The sequence below is a fragment of the Canis lupus genome, chromosome 38, assembly GCF_003254725.2.
Source record: "Canis lupus dingo isolate Sandy chromosome 38, ASM325472v2, whole genome shotgun sequence".
NCBI classification, from domain to species: domain Eukaryota; kingdom Metazoa; phylum Chordata; class Mammalia; order Carnivora; family Canidae; genus Canis; species Canis lupus.
Window position 1 is genome coordinate 17,346,872 of NC_064280.1, and position 9,990 is coordinate 17,356,861.

A 9,990-nucleotide genomic window follows, 5' to 3' on the forward strand; every position below is an offset into this window, starting at 1 on the left:
GGGCCTGAAATGAGTTTTATGTGACAGCGAGATACTAACCAATTAGAAGTCAAGATTATCTGAAGAACCACTTCCAACCCAAAGCTTTGACCTCAAAAGGGTGCTAAGATCCTCTACCACTTTGTCACTGCAGGAAGGTGAGTGTTCAACCCTGAAGCATCACTGGCCCAGACAGCCCTGGTTTAATATCCCAGGGTTAGGAGTCTGGCCTATTCTAAACCAAAAAGGAGCAGACAGGAGCTCCCTTGGTTGGACCTGGACCAGCAGGCTCATGTCCCCTCACATGTTGGCAAATGTCTTAGCTGGCCATGAGGAGAGCCACTCTGCAGGACACCCAGTTGAGTCCATGGGTGTTTATAACACAATGAAGGTGTGCAACTGGGGATAGAAACAAAGCTCTGCACCTACGTGAAGGGGGGGGGGTGCGTCTGTATGTCCTTTGAAGTATTGTTCATGATCAAACAGGAGCTCATGGTATATTCTTTCCAGGGCAGCTTTGAGACATTCTATAATCTGAGGAAAAAGGCGGAACCTGTGCTTCTCATATGCGGCAGCTGAGTCGTGTGCCCAGCTGCTTCCTCTGGCAGACCTGAGTCAGCCTCCAGGCCCTCCTGCCCACCTGCCAGAGGGCTGTCCACAGTGACTCACACGTCCCCTGCGTGTGAGAATACTTGCCTCACAGGTGCTTGCACACATTAAACTGAGGGGATGAGTATTCCTAAAGTGCTCGTGCTCTGTGCTCGCTTCTCCGACCGTAACAGCTACTGTTCCATCATTAGAGGCCAAGAAACAGAAGAACTGCAACAATTTACTGAGCATGGGTAGGGACCAAGGCTAGGCAGCCACAAGCAAAGATGAAAAAGAGCTTAAAGTGTTGAAAACGGCATTTGCCCGTGTCCATTGGAGGCCCCTCCGCTGGGTGTCACATTTCCTCCCACGATGCCACTCGGGGCTGTTTGGCCCCTTTATCTGCAAATCTTCTCCGTTTCCCACTGCTGCGAGCTCCTTTGGAGCGGTTCTTGCGAGCTTCCTGGCCATTTTATCCACCCTTTACATATGACAGCACCAAGGCTTGAGTGAAATGACATATCCAAGGTCAAAGGGCCAGTTGGTGGTGGCGGCAGAGCTGGAACGCAAGACTGCTGGGCTCAGAGCCACCCTCTCCGTCCTGTCGCTGGGGCCCTTCAGAAAGCACGGCCTCCCTGAGACTCCATGGGGAAGGCGACAAGAGGGTGGACAGGTCAAGAAGATTGTGAACTTGGTCCAACCCAGTGAGTCCGACCCCCACCCACAGGGGAGTTGGAGAGCCCTGCGGAGACTGGACTGCACTTGGTCCCCTGAGCAGCTTGATGGCCCGATGCCACAACAACCCTCAGCGCCTCCCCATCCTCACTCCCATGCACCGCCTCCCTCCTGCGATCCTCACTTCGCTTACCTTCCAACAGGGGCAACGAGCCTGCTCCCATCCCACCTGCGGACACTGATGCCCGGGGCCTCCTCGGGGCAGAGCCAGCCAGGCCATGAGAAGGGTCTCCACGTGGCACCTGCACATTTGCACGACAGTCATCGGGGAGGAACCCCGGCAGATCCCAGACCTATGTATGGCCCAGCCTGGCTGGTTCTGCTCCTCTTCGGAGGCCGGGCCTGCTGCATGGTTTCATTTAATTGCATCTTTTTATTTTTATTTTTATTTTTTTTATCGTTTGATAGCGGTAGCCAGATGCCTGTAGGCAGTTCTTGCCCTTTTCCACCAGTTCAAGCAAGAAAATGTACCTGCCATGGCAGTATTTGCTTCACTGGGCTGCTGACTTATTTTAAGAACTAAGTCTTGCCTGGTACCCTATTTTTCACTCGGGGTGTCTTGCAGCCGCGGGGCCCTGGGTCCCGGGCAGGGCTGCCCTCCGCCGCGAGGACGTAGCGCCACCTAGTGCCCACGCGCGCCCCCTGCAGCCCACGTCCCTCCCCGCGGTAACCTTGACCGCTCGGGGCTCCTCGGGAGCCTTTTTTACAGGCCTTCTCCTCTCCTCGCAGAACACAGCTGGCCTGGCAGGGTTGCACTTATCTTATTTTGAAGATAAATAAGTTAAGACACAAGGCTCCAGCGAGAAAGCTGAGTAAGGCTCCCACTTGCCAGCTTGGTGTCATACTTTCTAATTTGGGTGGTTTGTCATTTATAAATGATGAGCTCATGAGACAGGAGACCGAATGCAAGGCCCAGGTGCCCAGAGCACAACCATGGGGCAAGACAGCCCTCCCGTGGGACCTGATGCAATCGTCTTGGCGCTACTGACGCCCGTTCATACCAGCGTCCCCAAGCTCTAGGTTTGGGGATTATCCTCACAGCACCTCTCAGGGGGTATAAACACCAGTGTTACTACTGCCTGCAGGTTGCCGCAGGAACCCATACGCCAGGAGGTAGAAAATCTATCCCCCCCGTGGAAGATGAAAGCAGAGATGGAGCTGCTCACTGTCCCCTAGGCTCGCCGTTGCCCCTGCTTCGTCATCAGCGCAAGAACCAAAAATTGTGATCCTAATACCACCCAACAGCTCTGGCCTTCAAAACCCCAAGTGGTAAAACATGAGAGACACCTAACTCTGGGAAATGAACAAGGGGTAGTGGAAGGGGAGGTGGACAGGAGGTGATGGGTGATGGGCACTGAGGGGGGCATTTGGCAGGATGAGCACTGGGTGTTATGCTATATGCTGGCAAATTGAATTCCAATTTAAAAAAAAAAATTTAAATCCCAAGTCTTTTCAGATACCTTGAACAGGGTTTTTTTTAATCCTTGGTACACTAAGGTGGGATAACTCTTTGGAGGTGGCCAGGGAGGGAGGGGAACCTGTTCTGCGTGCTGTAAATGTTTAGTAGCATCTCTGACCAACACCCACTAGACGCCAGTTGCATCTCTCTCCCCACCCATTATGTCAACCAAAATATCTCTCAACATGGCCAAATGCTCCCCGGGGGTACAAAATCTCCCTGCTTGAGAACTGCTATTCTAGAAGGCAAATACATCGGATTATAAAAATAATACTAATAACAACTCCTATGACTGCTCCCACTTAAAAGGCATAAACTGTATGTTAAGAGCCTGATGACAATATTCTATTTAATCTTTGCATTCAAGAAACCAAGCTGTGTTAACTCTCTAAGGAAATATTCATGTTAGATTAAAAAAAAAAAAACAGAAGCTCAGAGAGGTTAAATAACGTGGCCAAGGTCACACAGCTCGTAGTGGAAGAGTTACCATTTAAAACCAACCTTTAGTCACTCCACAACCTGAGCTAATCACCGTCTTCAGATCCTCGGACCATAGATCACAGATGTTTCCAGAAGAGTCTTGGTTCTCAACGGTCCTTGTAAAGTATGCTCACACTGTTCAGATACTACATCCAGATTTATCTTTAAAGACATAAACATCATGGCTATTCTCTGTAAGAACACCAACCCTAAGTGTTAATGCTGAGGAGATGTTGCTATAGGATAATGGTGAGAGCCCTGGTATGAGTTCAGACTCTGGAGCCAATAACTGACTGTACAGTCCTCATTTGGAGTCAATTTCTTAAGCTCTCAAAATCCCTTTATCTTCATCTACAAGATAAAAAGGACTGGTTAGATCAGGCTCTCAGCCGTGGCTGCACACGGAAATCACGTGGGGACATTTGAAAGAGGAATGCCTAGGCCTCACCCCAAACCAATAAGCCAGAATTTCCGGGGCTTGGGCAATGACATTTCTCAAGCCCCAAGATAACCAATGTGCAGCCAGAATTGAGACCCATGGGGCTGGATGGACTCTAAGACTCTCCAGGTCTGTGTTTCTGCCTTCAGGCCCAACTCCCCTTAAGCTGGATGGCTTTTTCTCCCCCTTCCCACCAGGATCATGGGACATAAGAGAGCTTCTCGGTCTCATAAGACTGCCCCAAAAGCTTTGAACAATTTTCTGAGAGGCCCTCAGGGTCTCAACTGCCATCTGGCCCCAGAATTAACCATTTCTAGTACCATTCTGGAAGTAGGCAAGTAGGGCTCCCCCACCCCACTGGCCAGGGGCCGGAAACTCTTCCAAAGGAGTGCAGGGAGCAGGGGAAAGACAGCTGCGTCATCTGAAAGACGATCCTCTTCCTGGCTTCGTTGAGCCCTTGCCCTGTCTGACCTTAATAACGTTCATTCTAATCCATGGTCTTTCAAGAGGTGAGAGAAGCTCCCCTTTCTGGACATGACTCACCCACTCCTGTGTCAGCTCCCAAAGGAGAGTGATAACGTCTCACTCAGCGGGTGCCTGAGAGGAGCTTTGGCTGCAGAGAAGGGGCTCTTGGGCCCCGTGAGCCCCATGCTCTGTATCCCCTCCTCTGCCTACTGCCACCCAGCCTTCTGGGAGAGACCCTCTTACGACAGGGGGTGCTTCACACAGTACTTCCAGGTACAACTAGGAGTACAAGCAGTGTGCATCATGAAGCACTTCCCGGATGCCAGGTCCTGGGTAAAGCATTTACACACATCACAATCGCTTCTCGGCCTTTTGGCTAAGATCAAGTGTACACACATCACTTCATTTATTCTTCCCAAGTACCCCCATGAGAGGCTATTGTTGTTCACATTATTGTTGTTCACATTTTATCATCATCATCATCATCATCATCGTCATCATCATCATTTGGTTTTATATGCGAGGAAACCGGGCTGTCTGTATCCACTGTTCCTCTTTCCCACCGGCCATGGACCCCATGATACCAACAATTCTCCAAATGACAGTGGCTTCCCCCCTCTGGCCCCCTGGGGTTCTGCAAGAGCAGAGACCACATCTGCGTTGGCTCACAAACTGGCAGGAGAAGCAGCACAGCTCAAGGCAGGCAGGCTGGCCCCTGCACACCTACCCCTGCCCCAGGGAGAGGAGGGCTGAGAAGCAGCTTCCTGGGAAGTGGGCCATAAGGGACACAGAAGACAGTCTTCAAGGAGGAGAAAGTGGTCAGTGGGGTCAAGTGCAGCCAATTCACCAAGGTTTTACACACGTAGAGCCAGGGTGGGTGGGGAGCAGAGGCCCAGCTGAGTGAGTGGCAGCTGAGGGAGGGAACCAGGGCAAGCAACTCACTGGAGTGGAGGCCTCGTATTCCCTTCTCTTTCATGTGATGCTTTCTGTGGGAGAGACTGGAGCGTGCTAAAAGCCGATGGGAAGGGTCCAGGGGACAGAGAGAGGCTGGATGTCCCCGGGATCAAGGGCAGAAAGGGGACGGCTGGGATCCCGATGAGGACAGAACGAGGAGGGATGGCTTGGTCCGGGGCCAGGGACAGCCCCGCTACTGCAACCTGAGGGAAGGCGGGAAAGCAGACCGGGCCGCGCACGTCCAGGTGGGCAGCACCTGGCGGGGAGGCCAGGCCACCGGGCTGACCACCTCCCTCGCAGCCGCATCCACCTGTTGGCCCCACCGCACCGGTGAAGACCGGGAGCCTTGGAAGCACGGAAACCCCGGTGCCTCCAGCAGGGCGCAGAGCTGGGCTGGCAACCAGGTCCATCCAGGAGTGGCCGGTCACCCCCTGCAGTGACCAGGTGTCTCCACAGGTCCCCAGATTAGAACTCAGGTCTACTAGACCTCAAAGGCCCGAGATCTTTCCCCTGCCCGCCGGCTTCCTTCTTTGGATCTGGAAGTGAGGACACGCAAGGCTGGGGGAGCCCACCAAACAGGACTTTGAGCTAGTAAATTCGTTCTGCAAGCCAGGTATCAAGGTGGTGGGGCTGGGGGTGCATTTTCTCCATCCTTCTCTTCAGTCTTCACCCCTCCCGACTCCTCCGTTTCAGAACAACCTAAACACCACTGGTTGCCCCTGTCCAATTGCCAAGTGGCTGAGCACTCCCACCCAATGCCATCCCTGCACGACTGGTGCACATTATCTCCGGATGCAAAATTGTAGTCCTTTCATGAATTCCACCCAAAACCCCAGCAATCTTACTAAAAACCTACCCAAGAGAGGGCTATTTGGTGTGGGATAGGATCAATATCCAGGAGATGAATTTGGGTACAATGATTTTAATAAGTGAGTGCATTCCATTGGGCCCACCTAAGTTTGGCAGGTGTTCACCTTTGAGCTGCCCACCCACTTTCTGAGCTGTCTACCCGAAGACTTTCCCATCTGGGATGGTGAGAAGGGTTATGCCCTGAATTATTCTAGAGGATGCTACAGCCCCTCCTGCCAAGTATCCAGGCAATTGGGAGGAGAGGGTCAGCTGGAACCAGAGTCCCTGACCCCAGCACCCCAAGTTCTAAAGCCCCCCGTCTGTGCCCTGGGTTCCTTCTGGACTCCCCATCCAACAGTGGGAAAGGGGCTTGGCGGGGAGTGGGGTGGAAGAGCTCAGACACTGGACCAGGTGGCTGGCTTCATGTAAATCTGTGTTGGGTTTATAAAGCAACATGAAGAGCAACTTGCTTCCTGCCCCCTCTCCTTCTTTAGCTTTGGTCCTCCTTCCCTCTGGGTTTCTGCTGGCCACAGGGGTCCTATCCTCTACCCTCCACCTCTAGCTGGGTTGTGGGTGGGTGTAGGGAGGGACCAGAACAGAGGAAGGACCCTCTACCTCCTTCCCTCCTTCCCCGTCCTGACCCACCACCACCACCACCACCTCACCCCCATCCCCAGGTTCTGCACTAAAGAGCCTTCCGTTTTCTTGGATGATTTTAGAAAGCCCCTTTGCCCTCTGTTTTGGGTGGTGGGTTGGCTGGCTAGATAATACATGTGTTTGTGCTTCGTTTGTTTTGTTTTGTTTTTTAACTTTCTTTGGCCAACCTTTGAGTAGGAAACAAAAACCATGGAAAGTCCCAACCCCCACAACTGCGATGTGCCTTCTGTGACCATTGCACTGCACCATGTGGCAAGCCCCTTCCACTGCTGGGCCAATGCTTCCCTGTCTTCAAAATGAAGCCCAGCTAGATAAGCTTGGAAGTCCTTCCTGGCCCTTGCACCCTCACACCCTCTGACCTTGAGTTTGACTTTGGAGACAGAACATGGCCTGCTTCCAGGAGGAGAAGACACAGGACAGTGAGTCCAAGGAGAGGGCAAGAGAGGGTGGGAGCCCCTGCCCCAAGCCGGGGAGTGGGGGAGCTGTCTGTCCTGCTTCCTGGAGCCCCAGGGCTACAGCAGACTCCTGTGGAGAAAATGAGGGCCGGGGTGAGCAAAGGAAACTCTCACCTTCAAGCAAAAAGAAATAGAACAGCAAAGGGATGCTGCTGAGACTTCTGTTTCCATCTTGTCCTCTCCCTCCACCTAAACCGGACCCTAGGATGCCTCCCCTTCCTATCGTGTTTGCTTCTGGCACTTCACAATTTCCCAGCACTCTCAAGTTCATTATTGGGTTGAATTTCCTGGACTGCTGTGAGATAGAACCAAAATGATCACCTCCATTTCGAAGGTGGTGGATGCATGGTTAAGTGCTCCATAAGCCCCCACAGGGGGGAAGAGGGGACAGGGAGAAGAAAGAGGAGTCCTAGGATTCAATGTAAAGCTCTCCCAGACTTTTTCTTTAAGGCCGTGCTACACAAAAGCAGACTGAAGTCTTTATAGGATGTCCACCCTGCCTAGCTTTTTTTCACCTTGTCCTTTCATCTTTGTAGGCTTTATCCTACAGTTCACAAGTTAGAGATGAGAGAAGGAGAGGTTCCATTTTTCTATCACATCCCTCCTCCTGCTGGGGGGCTGCTGGGGATTTATCATTTGTCTGGGGAAAGAGAGGGGGAGGCAAGTGAAGGTTGCTGGTGAGTTCTGCTAACAGAGGCAGTCAGGGAATGAAGGAGGCCTTGCTCCTGCCTTAACTGAATGCCTGCCTGCATTTGTTACTGATTGTGTCCCTTCAAAATTCTCAAGTGACAGCCCTAACCCCAGTGCCTCAGGATGTGACCAATGCGAAGACAGAGTCTTCACAGAGGTGGTCAAGTTAAAGCGAGGGGGGTCCTAATCTAATCTGACGTCCTTATAAAGTGGGGGAATATTTTTTTTAATTTATTTTTATTTATTTATGATAGACATAGAGAGAGAGAGAGGCAGAGACACAGGCAGAGGAGAGAGAGAAGCAGGCTCCATGCTGGAAGCCCGACGCGGGACTCGATCCCAAGACTCCAGGATCGCGCCCTGGGCCAAAAGCAGGCACAAAACCGCTGAGCCACCCAGAGATCCCCCTAAAGTGGGGGAATTTGAACACAGAACTGACACGCACGGAGGGGAGAGAATGTTAAGAAACAGAGAGAGAAGCCAGCCGTCTATAAGTGCCAAGAAGAGAGGCTGAGATGGGTCCTTCCCTCAGAGCCCTCCAAAGGAAACCACCCTGCCCACACCCACATCTTGAATCGGACTCGTAGCCTCCAGAACCGTGTGGCAATGCAAAGAGTGTTAGCCAAATTCCAGCTTGGATGCAGAGGCGGTGCAAGTGGAACTGAGATGAGAAGCCTTCTCCCCAAGCACTTTCCTGATTTCTCCTAGCTTACAAAATTAACATAGATGTCAGTCATTCAGCATTTATTGAGTACCTACTATGTGCTACACACTATTCTGGTTATAAAACAAAACCCTTAGGCCTCAATAAAGCACATTACCTAATGGGAACGTAGTACGGGGTAAAAGGGACAGGATAAGGACCATGGTGCAGTTTCAAACAGAACCCTTCAGGAAGGGTTTTGTTGAGCAAGTGCAGGTGAGCAGACACTTGTAGGAGAGAGGCCCGCAGAGCACTGGGCCGCACGGCCTCCATTCTCTCCTTCCTGCAGGAATGGGTCATGCTGTAACCATAACTTCATTCTTTGGGCAAACAGTTCATTAATAAGCAAAAAAGAATGAGGCATAGTTTTATGATCCCAGCCATTAAAGAAAGAGCAGGGACGCAGCTTTACTCATCCACCCTATCTCCAAAGTCCAGGGGTGTGCCAGGACTCCATAAATACTGTTAACCCCATTAATTCATCCATAATCAATAGCTTATCTAATTTATGAGAAGCAAAGACACTCCCCATAACTTCCCTGGAAGTACTAAACTTGATACAATGTGTCATATAAACAACAGCTCCCAGGCTTTTTTCACACGTAAAAGAACCACTCAGACTAGGACCAGAACACGATTCAATTTTTGCATGTTCCCTGCCAGCCCTTGTCAGTGGCATAACTTAGTGTTTTGTAATCCTAGACATAGGACCTTGACTTTGGGATTTTTTTTTTAATGCTTGTCAAACTGTAGGCACTTTTCTCTAGCAATTCATAGTCTTTCGGATCATCACTGATAATGGATGCATGAGGTCAGTGGTTTGCACAGGCTGCCAGCTAACGCAATATTGCTTCTAAAGTCCCTGAACGGGAGCAGCCCAGGTAACGAGCAGGCTCCATAGCTCAGTGGTTAGAGCACTGGTCTTGTAAACCAGGGGTCGCGAGTTCGATCCTCGCTGGGGCCTTTTGCTCGCGCCTGCTTTTTTTTTTTTTTTTTTTAAGAAACCCTCCCCTTCTCGGAACAGAAGCTCCAAAATGGAAAAGCCATTTCCGAAAACGTTACTTCGGGCAGGATTAACAATTGACTCCTCCTGAAATGCAAATGATGGGCGTCCTCGAGGGCGTTAGAGGTGACCCGGAAGAGAAAATCCTGGACCTACACAAACAGCAGGAAAAAGACAAAAAAGCCGCCCTCGGCGACCCCGGTGCCACCGGGACCTGCCGCCCGGGCCCCGGCAGAGGAGACGCGAGGCTCCAGGGGCTCGTTTCCAATTCCCTGTGCAAGCCGAGCCCCAGCCCCGCATCCCGAGAGGTTGGGGGGACGCGGGAGGGCGTCCGCCGCGGGATCCTGGGGCGGCGGGCGGGGCGGGCCTGGGGCGCTTGCGGTGGGGGCGGGGGCGGGGCGGGGGCGGGGACGGAGGCGGGGTGCGCCTGCAGTGATACCCAAGCGGCCTCGGGGACGGGGCGGGGGCGGGGCGGGGGCGGGGCCTGCAGTGATGCCCGAGCGGGCCTAGGGGGCGGGGCGGGGACGGAGGCGG

The 9,990-nt window shown here is 52.3% G+C and overlaps 1 long non-coding RNA gene and 1 other non-coding gene across 2 annotated transcripts; one reads left to right on the forward strand and one right to left on the reverse strand.

Moving 5' to 3' along the window:
• Positions 1 to 788: 788 nt before the first annotated feature.
• Positions 789 to 3,631, reverse strand: LOC112642886 (uncharacterized). The gene is made up of 3 exons (XR_003125483.2): positions 3,263 to 3,631; positions 1,436 to 1,544; positions 789 to 1,208 (listed from the first exon to the last, which is right to left on the reverse strand). It is a non-coding gene; the product is annotated as an uncharacterized LOC112642886 (long non-coding RNA).
• Positions 3,632 to 9,344: 5,713 nt separating this feature from the next.
• Positions 9,345 to 9,417, forward strand: TRNAT-UGU (transfer RNA threonine (anticodon UGU)). Its single transcript has one exon. It is a non-coding gene; the product is annotated as a tRNA-Thr (tRNA).
• Positions 9,418 to 9,990: the final 573 nt, after the last annotated feature.